This window comes from Stylophora pistillata, chromosome 9, assembly GCF_964205215.1.
Source record: "Stylophora pistillata chromosome 9, jaStyPist1.2, whole genome shotgun sequence".
In the NCBI taxonomy this organism is placed as follows: Eukaryota; Metazoa; Cnidaria; class Anthozoa; order Scleractinia; family Pocilloporidae; genus Stylophora; species Stylophora pistillata.
The window spans coordinates 9,694,460-9,712,700 of record NC_142527.1 but is presented as its reverse complement, the minus strand read 5'-3'; the positions used below and the strand labels follow the sequence as shown (position 1 = coordinate 9,712,700).

General features: G+C 39.6%; 1 long non-coding RNA gene and 5 other non-coding genes across 8 annotated transcripts; 3 read left to right on the top strand and 3 right to left on the bottom strand.

Annotated features, from left to right (window-relative positions):
• Positions 1 to 2,110: 2,110 nt before the first annotated feature.
• On the top strand, positions 2,111 to 2,185 carry Trnat-agu (transfer RNA threonine (anticodon AGU)). The gene has a single exon. It is a non-coding gene; the product is annotated as a tRNA-Thr (tRNA).
• A 3,646-nt stretch (positions 2,186 to 5,831) lies between these two features.
• On the bottom strand, positions 5,832 to 5,904 carry Trnav-aac (transfer RNA valine (anticodon AAC)). Its single transcript has one exon. It is a non-coding gene; the product is annotated as a tRNA-Val (tRNA).
• A 1,466-nt stretch (positions 5,905 to 7,370) lies between these two features.
• Positions 7,371 to 7,444, bottom strand: Trnan-guu (transfer RNA asparagine (anticodon GUU)). Its single transcript has one exon. It is a non-coding gene; the product is annotated as a tRNA-Asn (tRNA).
• A 268-nt stretch (positions 7,445 to 7,712) lies between these two features.
• Positions 7,713 to 7,786, top strand: Trnat-agu (transfer RNA threonine (anticodon AGU)). The gene has a single exon. It is a non-coding gene; the product is annotated as a tRNA-Thr (tRNA).
• Positions 7,787 to 8,697: 911 nt separating this feature from the next.
• Trnav-cac (transfer RNA valine (anticodon CAC)) lies at positions 8,698 to 8,770 on the bottom strand. The gene has a single exon. It is a non-coding gene; the product is annotated as a tRNA-Val (tRNA).
• A 2,228-nt stretch (positions 8,771 to 10,998) lies between these two features.
• LOC148723162 (uncharacterized) lies at positions 10,999 to 17,332 on the top strand. 3 transcript variants are annotated; one of them, XR_015991912.1, is made up of 6 exons: positions 10,999 to 11,623; positions 11,849 to 11,953; positions 12,534 to 12,659; positions 12,947 to 13,023; positions 13,293 to 13,413; positions 15,836 to 17,332. It is a non-coding gene; the product is annotated as an uncharacterized LOC148723162 (long non-coding RNA). The 3 variants fall into 3 exon arrangements; XR_015991911.1 differs by having other exon boundaries at positions 12,230 to 12,659; XR_015991913.1 differs by lacking the exon at positions 10,999 to 11,623 and adding an exon at positions 12,230 to 12,307 and having other exon boundaries at positions 11,753 to 11,953.
• The last annotated feature ends 909 nt before the right edge of the window (positions 17,333 to 18,241 follow it).

Below are 18,241 nucleotides of genomic sequence, written 5' to 3'. Positions count from 1 at the left end.
AGACTCAGACTTTCTGACATGCACAGGTAAACAATATCAGGCTTTAACTGTTCTATGGAAATAGGAATATTTTAGCATGTTTGTTCTCGCATATTGAGTTTTAAATGACAAATCAGCATTTCTTAGTTCATATGCTGCATTTTTTCTGGAAATAATAAAACTAGATAAGCTAATATTTAAGAGTCCCTTTAAACATTTGTAAAAGAAGATCAAATCAAGTAGAGTCCTTCTAGACTTAAGGGTTAGAAGATGGAGAGATTTCAACCGCTCCATGTAAGGTCTTCCTTTGATCATGAGTCGCGTGGCTCGTCTCTGAACGCTTTCAATCATGCCCTGCAAAAAGGCTTGGTGAGGGGACCAGATTTCACAGGCGTATTCAAGGTGAGGCCGCACAAGGTGTATGTAAAACTTGCGAAACACAGCTTAGCGATGTCACCACCGACCCCATCAGCTATGGTGGAGAAATAATTAACAAGTATTTCAGACACCTGCTTTTGATCTTTAACTGTGGTTCCCTCTACTTTCAGCTGGATGTCTGTGCTCGTTCAGCATTCCCTTTTCAGTTAATGGTAGGATGTGACCTGATTTCTAACACGTAGTATATGAGCGCGAAAGCCATCTAACAATACGGTTACTGTTTTTTAACGAGAAAGGAGCCATAGAAATATGCGACAAGGTTAGAACTGATTTGGAAAGAAACTATAAAATCAAGTCCATGGGCCGGGTGGGCTTGAACCACCAACCTTTCGGTTAACAGGCGAACGCCCTGACCGATTGCGCCACGGAGATGACTGATTCCTGGGCTTTGCTTTGGGTGTAAGCTCTCTAACGTCCATAAACGACAAATACCGGTTCGTATCTGTGCACGATCCTCGCAGTAAAGAAGACTATGTAAGCAATAGTGAAAACCTGAAAAAATTCAGGCCTGTACGGGATTCGAACTACTGACCTCTGCGATACTAGTGCAGCACTCTACCAATTGAGCTAACAAGTCAACTGGGAGTAGGTCATCAAATTAATTCGACATAAACCCGTAAGGCGATAAATCAAACACAACGAAGATATTAAATTCATCTATCTGAACTGCGGTTATAGAAACGTATTTGTGCACGATCCTCGCGGTAAAGAAAACTATTTAGGTAACAGTGAAAATCAGACCTGAAAAGTTCAGGCCTTTATGGGATGCGAATCACTGACCTCTGCGATACTAGCCCATCGCTGTACCAATTGACCACAATTAACCGCAGTTCAGATATATGAATTTCATATATTCGTTGTGTTTAAAGTGCTACTGCGACCAAAAATACACCATTTCTTTTGTCCTCAGAGGTTGAAAGTACTTACCCTAAGTAACAATTTGCCAAATCTTAAGGCAAAACTCCATCTAGAAGTAATATTATTTTCCCTACAGATTCGCGATCTAAACGGCCGCCATTCTTCGAACTACAGAACTCCGCGCGAGGAAGAAGAAACTGGGTCGAGAACGGAAGTGACATCAACGACTCAACAAACGTGGCTAATTTGGTATGCCGAGAGAGAGTTGTTTTTCTGGTTCTGCAGGAAAGAAGGAATAAAATTCGAAAGAATTGTTCCCCGGCTTTCTTTTGCCCATTTCCTGTAAAGGCATGCTTTCGCGACGTTGTCGAAGTGAGTCGATGACGTCACAACTAAAACCGCTGTAGTTGTTTTCGCGGGCTCTCCAGTGTGTTATTGGAGCAATGGCGGAAGAATTTTTAATGTCTTCACGGCGCTGTTTTTAAGGAATAACGTTGTCAAATTTGAGAAACTTACGCTTATTCTCATAGTTTAGGGTCTAAATGTGAATTTAACACCAGAAAATTGGGAAAATAAACTGCAAAAATTTCGTCGCAGTAGCACTTTAAAAACCGGTTCGTTGGGTTGCTTTATGACAAACATGTATTAACAGAATCAGAATGTTTTGATAACATAACCTTACTATGTCCGTCTACCATTCCATGGTTTTTTTCTCGTTGTTGTTGTTGTTGTTGTTGTTGTTGTTGTTAAACGCACTGTAAAGTTATTAACTCCCACGTTAACACCAAATGTTCTATCCCATACGGAAAATTATTAGTTCACCATGACGAACGGAGGCACCAGTAGCTCAGACGGTTAGAGCGCCTGTCTAGTAAACAGGAGGTCATGGGTTCGAATCCCATCGGTGCCTTACGTTTATCTTTTCCTTTTTGATGCATCTAGTATACTTTCGTAGTCTTTCCTAATTTGTCTCGTTTCCTGCGTCTAAGAGCACTGGTACCAAGAGATGGTTCGTAAACAACAACGATCGAAAGAAAGTGCACGTCTTAAACACGAAGGCGCGCTATATAAAAGGAGCCTTAGGTCCCACTGGACCATTTGTCAATCAATCATCGTGTGATGTAGAACTCTTAGAGTCAAGTCAGCTTGAGCTACAGCTACTCCAAGCAGTGAACAGCGGGCGCATTCCTCAAAATTGTTTTATGTCTTCATCACAGTACAAGAATTTTTGAGATTCCTATTTCCTTTCTCCAATGGAAACTGTCTTTATTTGTGGCGGTAAATTTGAGATCGAAGTAGGTGGTCCGCACGTTACCTCATGCCACCATGTTGGTGGAAGCAAACAATAGATATATTGAATATGAACTTCATACATTCTTCGTATCTAATAGATATCTCATTAGCTCCTTTTGCATTTAAATTTGACCCGCACACGTCAACGGTGAGTGACAAATGAGCCTAGGTCTTCTCAGGGAAGACTTCCTTATATAGCGCGCCTTCGTGTTTAAGAAACGAACAGAAAATCAATAACACTCCAAATCGAATTAAACAAGCGACAACTGCCTGAATGTTTCCAAGCAGAAGTCAAAGGAAAAATGGTGAAAAATGGTGAAAAGTAGCTCAAACAAAGGAAACTTTATTCTCAATGGATTCAGAAATTTTTTTTGTCGAAAGCTCATGACATGACCAAAACACATATTTCTTTATCTCATCACCAAGCTCAGAAGTTTTCACCTTTCTTAATCGTTTTGCACACATGAAAATTTCCCCATTACTGATCCTAGCAGTAGGCAGACCCGGTGTCACGTGTGCGTAGCGATGACCCAGCGCACCATGGTGTCCATATGTTCTTAACTTATTTGTTCAAGAACCTCTAGTGGTCTATATTATGACTTTTATTGATTCGTATGAAGTCCATCTCCAGTCGAAGCCCAGAAAGGGCTCCTTTCAAAACCTTATCACAGCCGTTCGAGAACAAAACGTGCATGATAGCCAGAAATTCATCACGCAAACAAAATGGTTCACTAATCATGTTTAATTCAGTTCTTAATTCACGCCTCACGTTTAAATCAAAATATTCATATTTATTTATTTCATTCACGTGGACATGAAAAGAGCCCATCATCTTTTATCATGATTCACTAATAAAAAAAGTCGAATTGTGATTCACAAGAGAAAAAATCTCCCAATCACGCTTTACGTAAACAGTATAGGGGACCCTTAAGGCAGGAACAAACATCTGAAGCGTGCTACACGGATTTACCAGAATTCTACTGAAAATTTTGAACGCATTTCAATATGGCCTGTTTATTATAGTGCCTCATCAACGCAAATGTTACCTTTGGTTCCAAACAGATCCTCTAACTGATCATTTTGTGCTACGGAAGAGACCATTAGAAGCCTTAAAGCCAACAAAATGGAACACAATCTTGGAGATCAAAATCATATTAGTACATATTAGGAGCCCATTTGTCTACGCACAAATTTTGATGTGTCCACTGGCTGAGAGCGAGTCAATTTCGTACCAAACAGCAAAAAGTTGAATTTTGGCTGGACTGTAAATCTTCACAAGGAATACGCAAGAAATCGAATTTCGAAAGATTCGTTAAAAATTGCATATAAGAGAACTAAAATGAAAATACTTAAAGTTCAATTGGCAAACGACATGACTTACTTCTGTGGCATTATATAGCCAAATTGTTTTCCGATCGGAAAATAAAAAGCGGTTCAGCAAGCAGTTCAATAGGTAAGCGAGGAAAACGTACTTATAAACTGAACGCGCGGTCAAAACTGTTTCACTTGTGGATCAAAAGATAATCATCTGACTTTAACGGCGATGCCTTAAACTGTTAATCACAAATCAATTATTTATCAAACGTCAATCAATGTGTTAACTTTAACATTTATATCAATATTCAAAGGCGTTATCAAGTCACCAGGCATATTATTCTCCCGTGATCTCTAATAAACGCCTTCTTAAAGGACATTTTATCTGATTTTATCTCCTCTTTTAATCTTAGCAAATTTTATTCAACTTTGTAATTTTATTGGAAATGTGTATATGCAAATTTTATAGAAACCAGGGCCCCTAAGGATACCAGCCTCGCAGCTGACTGGGCCACCCTGGCTAAATAAAGTTGTCTTGTCTTGTCTAATAAAAAGGAAGTTGCAAATTCCTCAAGAACTACAAACTTACATTTGATTTAAGGCTGAAAGTTTCTAAAGAGACTGTGGTGCGGCATCGGTGGGGGTAACAAGGTAATTTGGTTATATCAACTAAGTTGAAATTGTAAATTGGCCACCGTAACGAACAAAAAAAGCTGACGTTTCAAGCGTTAGCTCTTCGTTTTTCTTACAATTTGTTACTTCGTCTTTCTTACAATTTCAACTTAGTTGATATAACCAATTTACCTTAGATTTGATTACTCTTGTCAGAAATCTTTTAGTCTATGAAATATTCGACGATTTCTGATAAATTTGAATTAATTTTTGATCACCTCTATATATCAAACGAATTGATTCTGGAATTTATAAAAGAACCCATCTTAAAACGTTTTGGTCTACAGGTATCGTTTATTACTCGCAAAAAGGAAGAGTAAAAAATGGTAAATAATCCTCTCCGGCGAAAAATCCTGGTCTAAAGCATGACAGCCGGGGATACTCACCACCATACTACTGAGAAACTCGGTACTTAGTGTGCATCTGTTTCAGTCCAAGTGTTGTTCTCCAAAATCAGATAATTCCCTCATTATTACATACACCAAACACGCCGAAGATCACAGGTTCTAGCCCTTCCAGAACACTATTAGCTTTATATTCTTCATCTCTAAGGTTTTGTCATCTTTATGTGAGACGTAATTCACGCCTAAAAGCGCATTTTTACTTGAAGTTCGCTCAAAGGTAAGTAGCACTTACATTTAGAATGGGTGTAACAGAAGACGTAGTTTTTTTTATTATTGTTCAGCAACCTGTCCGCTGACCAGCAACACAACAAACTTCGGCTCACAATAACGCTGCAATCAAACCAAAGTAGAATAGAGGACGCAGGGGTCAATCTTCCGCGCATGTGCGACTTTTGTAGCAGATAGGTTGTGGCGTGCTTTCAGGTTATCACAAGTTGTCTCAAAGGAGTTCTAGGCAACAACACAAGCCACTAAGTCGCGGTGTTTCAAAAGCGTAGACCGTTTTCTAACAGAGTTCAAAATATTACAGGGCAACATGGATTCTATTTGTTGAAGAGCTGAGAGGTGATATCCTTAACTGCAAAAGATGCGAATCCACGAATTTCTACATGACCCTTTATAAAAGCATGTAATGTATTAAAACTGGGTTTGTCACCAGGTGGGTACATTCAAAAATATATTTGAAAATACAAATTAAGTTACAATGGTTTCTGAGATAAGTAATAATAAAAATGTTTCCGACGTTTCGGTCGCAATCACGGACCTTCTTCAGGGGAAGTGAAAGAAAACATTTTATGCAAAAGCGCAGATATAAACAAGACCCTGATTAAAATTCAAGGTACGTGTCACTTCACTGCGCTTTTGCACGTAATATGTTTCTGGCAGCGCTCAAACCTGCGACCTTCCGCGTGTTAGGCGGATGTGATAACCACTACACCACAGAAACGATCCTGGAATAAGATCAAAAAGTCTTAGGCTCCATTACGCATTGTAATCCAATATATATTTTAACTCGCGTGCGATTGGTCAAAACGCATCACTTGTCCAAATATCCCCCCGACTAAATCTGGGGGGATATTAGAGGACATACACCAAGTGACGTCCAATACGGAGAAATCTGCGCTTAAAATGTTACTCAACATAAGAAACAGAAGAGGGAACAAGTTATTTTTGTTCATAAAATCGTATGAGAAAACACTGTCAACATCCCGCGCCGTAAGCAGCAAGCTGTTTCTAATTAGAATTCCTCCTGTTAATAAAATATTTGAAGGACACTAAACACAATAGTCTCCATTTGGCACGAAAATATGTTCGTATATTTCACCTTGGACATTACCCGTTGCTCGAAGCTCACGGTTTTCCTTGAGCTTCGCTTTCGAACAACTCTTCGCGTCTTGGAACACATAATTACCGCGGATAGATATCACACCATATCTTGTATTTATCGCGTCGAGTTCAAAGTCTGCTCAGATCAAAATTGAGAAATATATCATACGGTAGTTTTATCCCCATAAATTCTTCTTAGGAAAGTTCGACTTGCCGGTCTGATTTAGAAGATTTTTGCAAAAATACCGCCCCGCGGGCCTGTCCGGGAGTCGAGCCCGGGACCTCTCGCACCCAAAGCGAGAATCATGCCACCAGACCAACAGGCCGGACATAACTGAGAAGAGGATATTGATCGTTGTCATAAAAGCAGGTGGGAAATCACCTCTGCCAAAGTTATCATGGAGAGACTAGCGTTACTGGCCCATTGATCAGAGTTGCACTTCGGAGCTTTTTTTTAAGTCTGAAAGACAACTTCTTAAAACATAGGGTCGTATAGTAAGACTTAAAAACGAGCTGTTAATCTGACGAGAATCAAAGATGATCACTGAAAATACCATAATCGCTATTCAAGAATTACAGCAGCTTCGCTCTACTTTGGAACCAGAGTTCGAATATACCCTCGGCCAGAAGGCTTTAAAGAAAGGAATGAGCCATTGCTATAAAAAAAAAAAAAAAACTACCAAACTCTAAGATCTTAGGTCGGCCATCTGAGATTGTCAGGAGGTATCATCGCAGCAAACGGCTATTCAAAGTTTACCGAGCTCCTGGCATTGTAGTTAGAATGAGGAGCTGTACGAACCAACATCTACTTCAGGTAGATACCCACAAATAAGTCAGACCACGCAGGCTACCATCAATCTCACCAATGAAACAAGCTTCTCCATTAGGAGTTAGGCTGCGTACATCACATAACAGACTGACCTGTAATGACGCGCAACCTATAAAACATGGAAACTAAAGTATTCCAGGCTACTTTCTCTTTTTAGCTAAATGATAAGGATATGACCTGATTTCTAACAAGAAGAATGTGAGCATCAAAGCCATCTAACAGAACGGTTAAGGATTTGAAAATAAAATACAAAATTACGTCCCCGGGTGGGCTTGAACGACCAACCTTTCGGTTAACAGCCGAACGCGCTGACTGATTGCGCCACGGAGACGACTGTTGATGTAATGAAGTAATGATAGGTTGGGTGTAAAAACTGCTTGAAGATTTCTAACGTCCAAAAACGACAAACACCAGTTCGTTGGACTGCTTTATGAGAAACGTTTGGCAAACATGTATTACCATGATTAGAACAGTTTTATAACATAACCTTACTATGCCTGTTTACCATTCCTTGGTTTCCTTCTTTTTTTTGTTTTTTTGTTTTTTGTTTTTTGTGTTTTTTGTTATAGGCAATATAAATTTTGTAAATGATCAACGGAGGCGCCGTAGTTCAGATGGTTAGAGCGCCTGTCTAGTAAACAGGAGGTCATGGGTTCAAATCCCATCGGCGCCTTTTGTTTTATCCCTTTTTTATTTGCATCTAGTACACTTTCGTAAGCTGTCTCATTGCCTGCGTTTAATTTTACTGGTAGCAAGAGGTGGTTCCTAAACAACAACGACAGAAAGAGAGCATACATTCTTTGAAACAACCAGAAAATCATTAACACTCCAAATCGTGTTAAATAACCGGCATCTGTCTGAACGTTTTCAAGCACAAGTCAACATGACAATGGAAGAATGTATCTCAACCAGAGAAAACTTGATTTCCCAAGGGAACTCAGAACTTCATATTGTCGAAAGCTCATGTTTAGACAAAAAAAAAACCTCTTTCTTTATCTCATTAACAAGTTCAGATTTTATAATCTTTGTTAATATTTTTACACACATGACCCTTTCGACATTGCTGATACTAGCAGTATGCAGAACACTTGTCACATGTGGACTCAGCGATGACCCATTGCAACCGTGGTACCCTGTGGCTCAGTGGTAGAGTCTGAAGGTAAGACTTTTATCGATCCGAATAAAGTCCATCTCCAGTCGAAACCCAGAAAGGGCTCTTTTTAAAGCCTAATCACAGCCGTTCGGGAAAAAAACCTGCATAATAACCACGCAAAACAAAATGGTTCGTAAATCATGTTTAATTCAGCTCTTAAACGTCTAAATCAAAATATTCGTTCACGTGGACATGAAAAGAGCTTATCATCCTGTATCACGATTCACGAATGCAAAAGATCGAATCGCAATTCACAAGGAAAAAAATCTCCAAATCACACTTCGCGCAAAAAGTATAGGAGACCCTTAGGACAAGGACAAATATCTGAAGTATGCTACATAAGAGAATATCCCCTCTCGGCTACTTTTTTGTAGAAATAAAATGAAGCCTAGGGCCGTCCATGCCATTTGCTTAAGGTATTCAAAGAAAAATGTTTCTGGCAGGGCTCGAACCTGCGACCTTCCGCGTGTGAGGCGGACGTGATAACCACTACACTACAGAAACCAGATTCTTCCTAACGTAAAAAAAATTAATGTACTTTAATATGGTCTGTTCATTATAATAGCTCATCAACGCAAATGTTATCTTTTGTTCTAAACAGATCCTCCAACTGATCATTTGTGCTACGTGAGAGACCACTGAAAGCCTCCATGCCAACAAAACGGAACACAATCTTGGAAATCAAAATTATATTTTATGAATAGTTCCTGTTAGGAGCCCATGTGGCTACGCACAAATTTGATATTTCAACTAGCGCAGAAAGTTGAATTTGGTAGCAGAGACTACTTCGTGGAAAATGGTTCACCCTCATCAATTAGCTGAACTGCAAGATTTTATTCGATCTAAAAAAAAGTAATTGCCCGATACGCAAGAAATTTCGAAAGATTCATAATAATTGCGTAGAAGAGACCTAAAATGAAAAAAACTTAAACGACATAACTTACTTCTGTGGCATTATCCAGCCAAATTATTTCCCGATGAAAGAAAAACAAGCGGTTCAGCAAGCAGTTCAGTAGGTAAGCGAGGAAAACGTACCTATTAACCGAATGCGTGGTCAAAACTATTTCACTTATTGATCAAAGGATAATCATTTGATTTAAACGGTTATATGCGTTAAACTGTTAATCACAAATCAATAATAATTTAAATGTCAATCAATGTGTTAACTTTAACATTTAGTTCAATATTCAAAGTAAGTTGTCAAATCACCAAGCTGCAAATTATTTCTCGCGCAATGTCTAATAAAAAGGCAGTTGCAAATTCGTCAAGAATCGCAAACTTAGATTTGATTACTCTTGTCAGCAATCTTTTAGTCCATGAAATACTGAGTTTGGGTTTTTGTCGAGGGTCGAGGGTCGAGGGTAAAATGTCGAGGGTCCGAGAAAAGTGTCGAGGGTCCATAAAGAACTAAAAATCGTAAATTTAAAAAAAATTAAATGTCGTGAAATGTCAGAGGAAACTCAGAAATTACATATGGATAAATTCCAGACATGTTTTGACTTATTGTTCTTGTATACTTTCACGCTTCATTTACACAGCTTTCACAAAGGCACCCGCAACCGCAAATAAATAGATGCCGGCTGATCGAGGTCAAGCTTAACTTTGTGGAAAGCGTGACTAAGCAACTCGTCCAGCGAAGTATCGTTTTCTCTTAAGCGCCTAAATCTCGCAGTTTCTTCCACAAAGGCACCCGCAACCGCAAATAAATAGATGCCGGCTGATCGAGGTCATGCTTACCTTTGTAGAAGCGTGACTAAGCAATTCGTCCATCGAAATATCGTTTTCTCTTAAGCGCCTAAATTTCGCAGTTTCTGGGTTTCCATCCACCGTTAAGTCATTAGCAAAAAAACTCGAACTGAGGAACAGCAAATAAAAAATTATTTCGCGACTAGAGATGCGCTAATGGAGAGGCTTTTAGCAACGTCTGACAAAAGATTGACAAGAAAAACGTACACATTTTTGTTGTTTGAGTACACTTTTTTGTCATTTTTATCGATGGTGTGTTTTAACATTTGTTCCCTCTGATCCTGCAAAACGTTTTGCACATAACTGAAGCTAAAGTTTTACTGCTGCTGTTACTGTAGTTTTAGTGGAATTTTTCATGATTTCACTCCATACTCGGAGTGATAAGAATCTTCTTTCTCCTGACATCATAACGAACTCGGGGATTTCAATCTGATTTAAAACTCTCAGAACTAACCTTCCAAGAAATGAATGCTAGTGAGTAAGGAGATTTAGCATATTGATCTTGGAACTCCGCAGGTTTGCGTTTTGCGAGAAGTACAGAAATTCTACTAATAATTTAGTCATAAAACATATCGACAGGCGAGTTATAGGCAAGAATTCTGCTGGAAATTTGATATACGGTAGTGATTTCACAAACACTTACTACCATCCCAATATATTTCACGTTAAGCGCAAAAATCCTATATTTACTGGCCTTGTTTACATCTCAACACATCTATATAATTCTCTGGATGCCCGTTGCCATCAAGTACTGGATTCATTTCAGTTAAATGTATTACTAAAATAGCCTTTGCCATACATTTCCTACATTGATATTCGTCGGTCCATCACGAGCCACAGGTAAACGGAAGTTCAAATATTCGAAAAGGCTGGTTGCTATGGAGTGACGTCATAAACCGGATAAGTTTCCATCATCGCCTTGACAGCCTTTTTCGATAATTGCCCGCAGTAATCTGAGTAGTTGCTTGAATTTGTACAATCTCTTCCTGCTGGGTAAAATGAAGCCTTTTTTTTTATTAGGGGCTGGATCGGCCCATTGACATTTGGAGATTGGATTTCATATTAATATGCGTAAGCAAAAGCGGGAATGTTTAGTTTCCCGCGGTCGAGTGCAGTTATGGATCCCTTCAAACTTCGAAGGGTTGAATTGCTTCATTCTCCTCCAGATGAGTCAAGGGAATGGTTTATCTTAAATTTCAAGAAATGTGGCACAAGGGTCAGCAAGTTTTTTGAAGTAGCCTGTTAGTGGCACATTTTCCAAGCGTTTTGTACGGTCCAGCTTTGAAAAATGGCGGAAGCTTGGATGGCCGATATGTTCAGAACAACAAAGTGGCCATCGCCTCTCTATTTGGAGTTGTTTCTACCATCTTCCGGCAGAAATTCGAAGAAGGAGAAGTGGTGAGATATCTTTGGTTGATCGATAAAATAAATTCGCCTAAAATCAAAACGGAGACTAGCAAGACTCGACCAAGCGATGACTTTTGCGAGGAGCTGAAAGCTGTTCGTGATGCCTCCGCAGCTATTTGAATTGAAAACGATCAACTCAGAAGGCCGACCTCAATCAAGCGCGGAGTCAGCTAGAATTCCTGTTAGAGGAAATAAAAGAATTAGGTAAGTAAGACCAGCATCAGAGTTAAAATTGAGGAGAAGGTCGCCGCGAGGATAATTATGTGGACATCGATCAAATGTATATCGTAGCTGTTAGGTCCACAGTCCTGAAGTCGGGCGAATGCTCAACGACATCCTTGACAAAACTAAAATTAACAGCTGCAGCCTACTGCAAGCGTTGGAAACAATACTGGGGGACAGTAACCCTCAGTTTTTGCAATCTCTCAGAGTACCAGACTGGACCCTGCTGTTTTTCAAACTGCAGTCGAGGATCCTGGATCAAGAAAAGCTTGGCAAACGTTACTTAGCATTTCCAAGCTAAGACGAACCGGGGTAAGTCATAACGTTTATATTTTTATTAAGATTGGAAAAAGTGAGTTTGCTGTCTTAAGTTTTGTTGTGAATGCTGGTTTTACGGTGTATCAGAACTCATCTCTGCTTGGCAGGAAAATCACATAATTGGCTGAGTTTGATTTTACGCTGAGCCTCTAAGTCTTCTAGCTATGATCACTTTTTATGGCTACTTTAGGAGAAATTTCGGGTTTGTTTCCTTGATGGGGTCTTGACAGTATTATAATTTATTTCATTTCTATTTTTCTACGATAAAAGATTTAAATCGCCAGAGGGATGCCATTGAGAAAACTGGAATAGTAGTTAATGGAAGATGCTTTAAAGTTAAATTTCCAGGTTATTTGTGTGTGCCAATCTTGACTCTTTATATTTTTTTGATCTTATTATTTTTTATTTTTGCAATGTTTTTATGTTACATGTCTAGCTACGTGATAGTAATTATTGAATCCATTTTATGCTTGGCAGTGTTAGAAAATATCTGGGAAAGTATAACATTTGAGATCTTTGGTGTAGCTATTTTAACTTCAACTTCTTGTTATCTTCTTGTCTTTTTTCATGACAGTTACTCTTGATTACAAAACACTGATAATTGCTCAAGCAAAGAGTTGGTGATGCCAAAAAATATATCAATGAACTTTTCAAGCAAGGATTGGACACAGAGTGCTGTGTATTCTGCAAAGTTATTAAGGTAGGTTATACCTGCAATGCTAAATGACATGCATCATAGCGGAATTATACAATAACACAAAACATATTCAGCCTACCGGTATTTGTTATGCAATTTATTTATAATCAATTAGTGAGAACTTTCTTGGCTTTCTTGACTTTACAGAAAGGCAGACGAAAGGTGTCCATAAAAGTGAACATATTTTAGCTGTGGTGAACAGTGATTATATATCTACCATTACTAGTGAACATTATATGACTTTAGCTCAGTTAATTCATTATTGAGTGATACATGCAATTTATTTGTAGGAATGTGCCTCTCCTGATGTTCCTTTTGGGGAAGCCTTTGCTGAGTGTTTCCTAAAGAGCAAAGCAAATATTGGGGGGTAGGTACAACTCTGCATTTCTGCATTGACATGCATAAAAAGTTCCAGCTTGCAGTATGGTATTTCACTTTCTATTGGAATACATGTCTTTAAATCTTACTTGGGAGACTTAGTTTGATTGACAGTTGGTATGCTGCCAGCTGACAGTCGGCCGACAGACTTTTAGGGGAGCTGTTCTTCACTTTTACCCAGTTACCAGCAAAAATATGGTAAGCTTCGATTATAAAGGTGGAAACTAAATTCACTGTTTTTTTTTCTGTCTGTTTCAGATGGAAGGGGTTAAGAGATGACTTGCTCTTTCTCCTTGAAGAGGAGCCATGTGAAGTTAATTTATGTGCTCTGCCTGCAGTGTATAACATTTTAATTTTTAAATTCTGTGCACCCATTGTAGTAAGGCATAGTCAACATTGTTTCATTTAAAAAAATCTATGTTCTTGAAGTCTTATCCTGTAACAATATTATTTTGTTTAGTGTTGCCTGATCACTTCTGAGATATATATTTATTTTTCATATTAATTTCTAAGATTTATATGGCATTCAGTGTAATGCCTGAGAGCTTCTGGGATATAGCAAACTTAGTTTTTCAATCACTGTTAATAGAGGGAAATTATGTCTTTCCTCTCTGGTTCACCCAGGCTGAAGTCCTTCATTCAGAGTAATGGCTGAGCACTTCTGGGATATATAACATACCTAGCTTTTCATTCATGGTCAATATAGGGAAGTGTTGTCTATCCTTTCTGGTTCACACAGGCTGAAGTCCAGGCATTCAGAGTAATACCAGAGCACTTCTGGGATTTATAACATACTTAGCTTTTCATTCATGGTCAATATAGGGAAGTGTTGTCTATCCTTTCTGGTTCACCCAGGCTGAGGTCCTGGCATTCAGTGTAATGCCTGAGCGCTTCTGGGATATATCACATACATAGCTTTTCATTCATGGTCAATATAGGGAGGTGTTGTCTATCCTTTCTGGTCCACCCAGGCTGAAGTCCTGGCATTCAGTGTAATGCCTGAGCGCTTCTGGGATATATAACATACTTAGCTTTTCATTCATGGTCAATATAGGGAAGTGTTGTCTATCCTTTCTGGTTCACCCAGGCTGAAGTCCTGGCATTCAGTGTAATGCCTGAGCGCTTCTGGGATATATAACATACATGGCTTTTCATTTATGGTCAATATAGGGAAGTGTTGTCTTTCCTTTCTGGTCCACCCAAGCTGAAGTCCTGGCATTCAGTGTAATGCCTGAGCGCTTCTGGGATATATCACATACACAGCATTTCATGCATGGTCAATATAGGGAAAGGTTGTCTATCCTTTCTGGTTCACACAGGCTGAAGTCCAGGCATTCAGAGTAATACCAGAGCACTTCTGGGATTTATAACATACTTAGCTTTTCATTCATGGTCAATATAGGGAAGTGTTGTCTATCCTTTCTGGTTCACCCAGGCTGAAGTCCTGGCATTCAGTGTAATGCCTGAGCGCTTCTGGGATATATCACATACATAGCACTTTTCATTCATGGTCAATAAAGGGAAGTGTTGTCTATCCTTTCTGTTCCACCCAGGCTGAAGTCCTCGCATTCAGTGTAATGCCTGAGCGCTTCTGGGATATATAACATACATAGCTTTTCATTCATGGTCAATATAGGCAAGTGTTGTCTATCCTTTCTGGTTCACCCAAGCTGAAGTCCTGGCATTCAGTGTAATGCCTGAGCGCTTCTGGGATATATCACATACATAGCACTTTTCATTCATGGTCAATATAGGGAAGTGTTGTCTATCCTTTCTGGTCCACCCAGGCTGAAGTCCTGGCATTCAGTGGAATGCCTGAGCACTTCTGGGATATATAACATACATAGCTTTTCATTCATGGTCAATATAGGGAAGTGTTGTCTATCCTTTCTGGTTCACCCAGGCTGAAGTCCTGGCATTCAGTGTAATGCCTGAGCGCCTCTGGGATATACAACTTACCTAACTTCTCATTCATTGTCAATATAGCGAAGTGTTGTCTATCGTTTCTGGTTCACCCAGGCTGAAGTCCTGGCATTCAGAGTAATGCCTGAGCACTTCTGGGGTATATAAGATACTGAACTTTTTACTCATGGTCAATAAAGGGAAGTGTTGTCTATCCTTTCTGGTTCACCCAGGCTGAATTCCCGGCATTTAGTGTAATGCCTGAGCGCTTCTGGGATATATAACATACTTAGCTTTTCATTCATGGTCAATATAGGGAAGTGTTGTCTATCCTTTCTGGTTCACCCAAGCTGAAGTCCTGGCATTCAGTGTAATGCCTGAGCACTTCTGGGATATACAACATACTGAGCTTTTTATTCATGGTCAATATAGGGAAGTGTTGTCTATCCTTTCTGTTTCACCCAGGCTGAAGTCCTGGCATTCAGTGTAATGCCTGAGCGCTTCTGGGATATACAACATACTTAGCTTTTCATTCATGGTCAATATAGGGAAGTGTTGTCTATCCTTTCTGGTTCACCCAGGCTGAGGTCCTGGCATTCAGTGTAATGCCTGAGCGCTTCTGGGATATAGAACATACTTAGCTTTTCATTCATGGTCAATATAGGGAAGTGTTGTGTATCCTTCCTGGTTCACCCAGGCTGAAGTCCTGGCATTCAGTGTAATGCCTGAGCGCTTCTGGAATATACAACATACTTTAAGTTTTTTCATTCATGGTCAATACGGGGAAGTGTTGTTTATCTTTTTTGGTTCACCCAGGCTGAACGGAAGTTCTGCTATTCACAGTAATGCCTTAGTGCTTCTGGGATACCTAACGTTCTTATTTTCTTTGACATTCACAGGTTAATCTAGGGAAGTGTTGTCTATCGGCCTTACTGGTTCACCCAGGCTGAAGTCCTGGCATTCAGTTTAATGCCTGAGCGCTTCTGAGATACTTGACTTACTTAGCTTTTCATTCATGGTTAATATAGGGAAGTATTGCCTATCCTTTCTGGTTCACCCAGGCTGAAGTTCTGGCATTCAGAGTAATGCCTGAGCGCTTCTGGGATATACAACATACTTAGCTTTTCATTCATGGTCAAAGTAGGGAAGTGTTGTCTATACTTTCTGGTTCACCCAGGCTGAAGTCCTGGCATTCAGTGTAATGCCTGAGCGCTTCTGGGATATACAACTTACCTAGCTTCTCATTCATTGTCAATATAGGGAACTGTTGTCTATCCTTTCTGGTTCACCCAGGCTGAAGTCCTGGCATTCAGAGTAATGCCTGAGCACTTCTGGGATATATAACATACTGAACGTTTTACTCATGGTCAATAAAGGGAAGTGTTGTCTATCCTTTCTGGTTCACCCAGGCTGAATTCCCGGCATTTAGTGTAATGCCTGAGCGCTTCTGGGATATATAACATACTTAGCTTTTCATTCATGGTCAATATAGGGAAGTGTTGTCTATCCTTTCTGGTTCACCCAAGCTGAAGTCCTGGCATTCAGTGTAATGCCTGAGCACCTCTGGGATATACAACATACTGAGCTTTTTATTCATGGTCAATATAGGGAAGTGTTGTCTATCCTTTCTGGTTCACCCAGGCTGAAGTCCTGGCATTCAGTGTAATGCCTGAGCGCTTCTGGGATATACAACATACTTAGCTTTTCATTCATGGTCAATATAGGGAAGTGTTGTCTATCCTTTCTGGTTCACCCAGGCTGAGGTCCTGGCATTCAGTGTAATGCCTGAGCGCTTCTGGGATATAGAACATACTTAGCTTTTCATTCATGGTCAATATAGGGAAGTGTTGTGTGTCCTTCCTGGTTCACCCAGGCTGAAGTCCTGGCATTCAGTGTAATGCCTGAGCGCTTCTGGAATATACAACATACTTTAAGTTTTTTCATTCATGGTCAATACGGGGAAGTGTTGTTTATCTTTTCTGGTTCACCCAGGCTGAACGGAAGTTCTGCTATTCACAGTAATGCCTTAGTGCTTCTGGGATACCTAACATTCTTATTTTCTTTGACATTCACAGGTTAATCTAGGGAAGTGTTGTCTATCGGCCTTACTGGCTCACCCAGGCTGAAGTCCTGGCATTCAATTTAATGCCTGAGCGCTTCTGAGATATTTGACTTACTTAGCTTTTCATTCATGGTTAATATAGGGAAGTATTGTCTATCCTTTCTGGTTCACCCAGGCTGAAGTTCTGGCATTCAGAGTAATGCCTGAGGTTTTCTGGGATATATAATGTGAAGAAATTCTTGTGACGCAAACTTTTCTGTTATTTGAGCTCTTCACCTATATCTACAGCAGAGCGACAGGAATAAATAGTCGTTTGAGACAAAAATTTGAAAAACAGCTTCATTTACTGTTAAAAGTCGCCCTGCAAACCGCGACGGGAAGAGAACATCGAAACAAAAAATGCTGCCAAAAAAACTCAATAAATAACACAAGACAAAACACTGCTGGTCTTCAAGAGCCCTTAACTTTCCAAGGAGAGCTCTCATTTTCTTTTGTGTATCTGTCAAAGGTACCAAACTTCGAGCACAACCTGGGTACAACCTTAATTATATTTCTTGATTGTTAATACTCGTATCCATTGATTTAAACGCAGGAAAATCCAAAAGACTTCGGAAGATCGGCTATTTTGGCTTTTTTTCCAACTTGGGTGTAGTAAACTGAGAACGATATGGTGCAGGCCATATTAAAATAGTTATAAGAATGCGTCCTTCCGCTTTACACGCGGAGGGACGCCCGTTCGAGCCCTGTCAGAAGAAATTTTTTCGAAAAACTCTTCTTGAAGCAAGAGAGTCCTAATCAATGCTTTACTTTTATTCCAACGAAAAAGAAATTGGGTCAGTGGCATTGAACCTTCAGATGTTTATTATCCATCCCCTCCCTTGGTTTATTCACTTCTGTAGATCCTCACTTGTCACATATTTGCCTTAACCCTTTCACTACCAATATCTCATTGATAATTCTCCTTAGGTCCGCCATACATTTCTAATGATGCTAGTTTTGAGAATTTGGTGCTTGTCGAATAATAATTCACTGACTGATATATTTCTTTATTCTCATAACATGTCTGCTCGACATTGTATTGACATTGTGAGAAGAGACTCTGTCTTGGTCACTCATGGGAGTTTAAGGGTTAATCAATATCTTTAGGCAGTAGTAATGCCTCCCTTTGGCTGGCTAGGGGCTATTATTAACAGTTCTGTTTTTTGTTTTATGTGTCACCCCTTGGCTGGTTGGGGGTTATGAT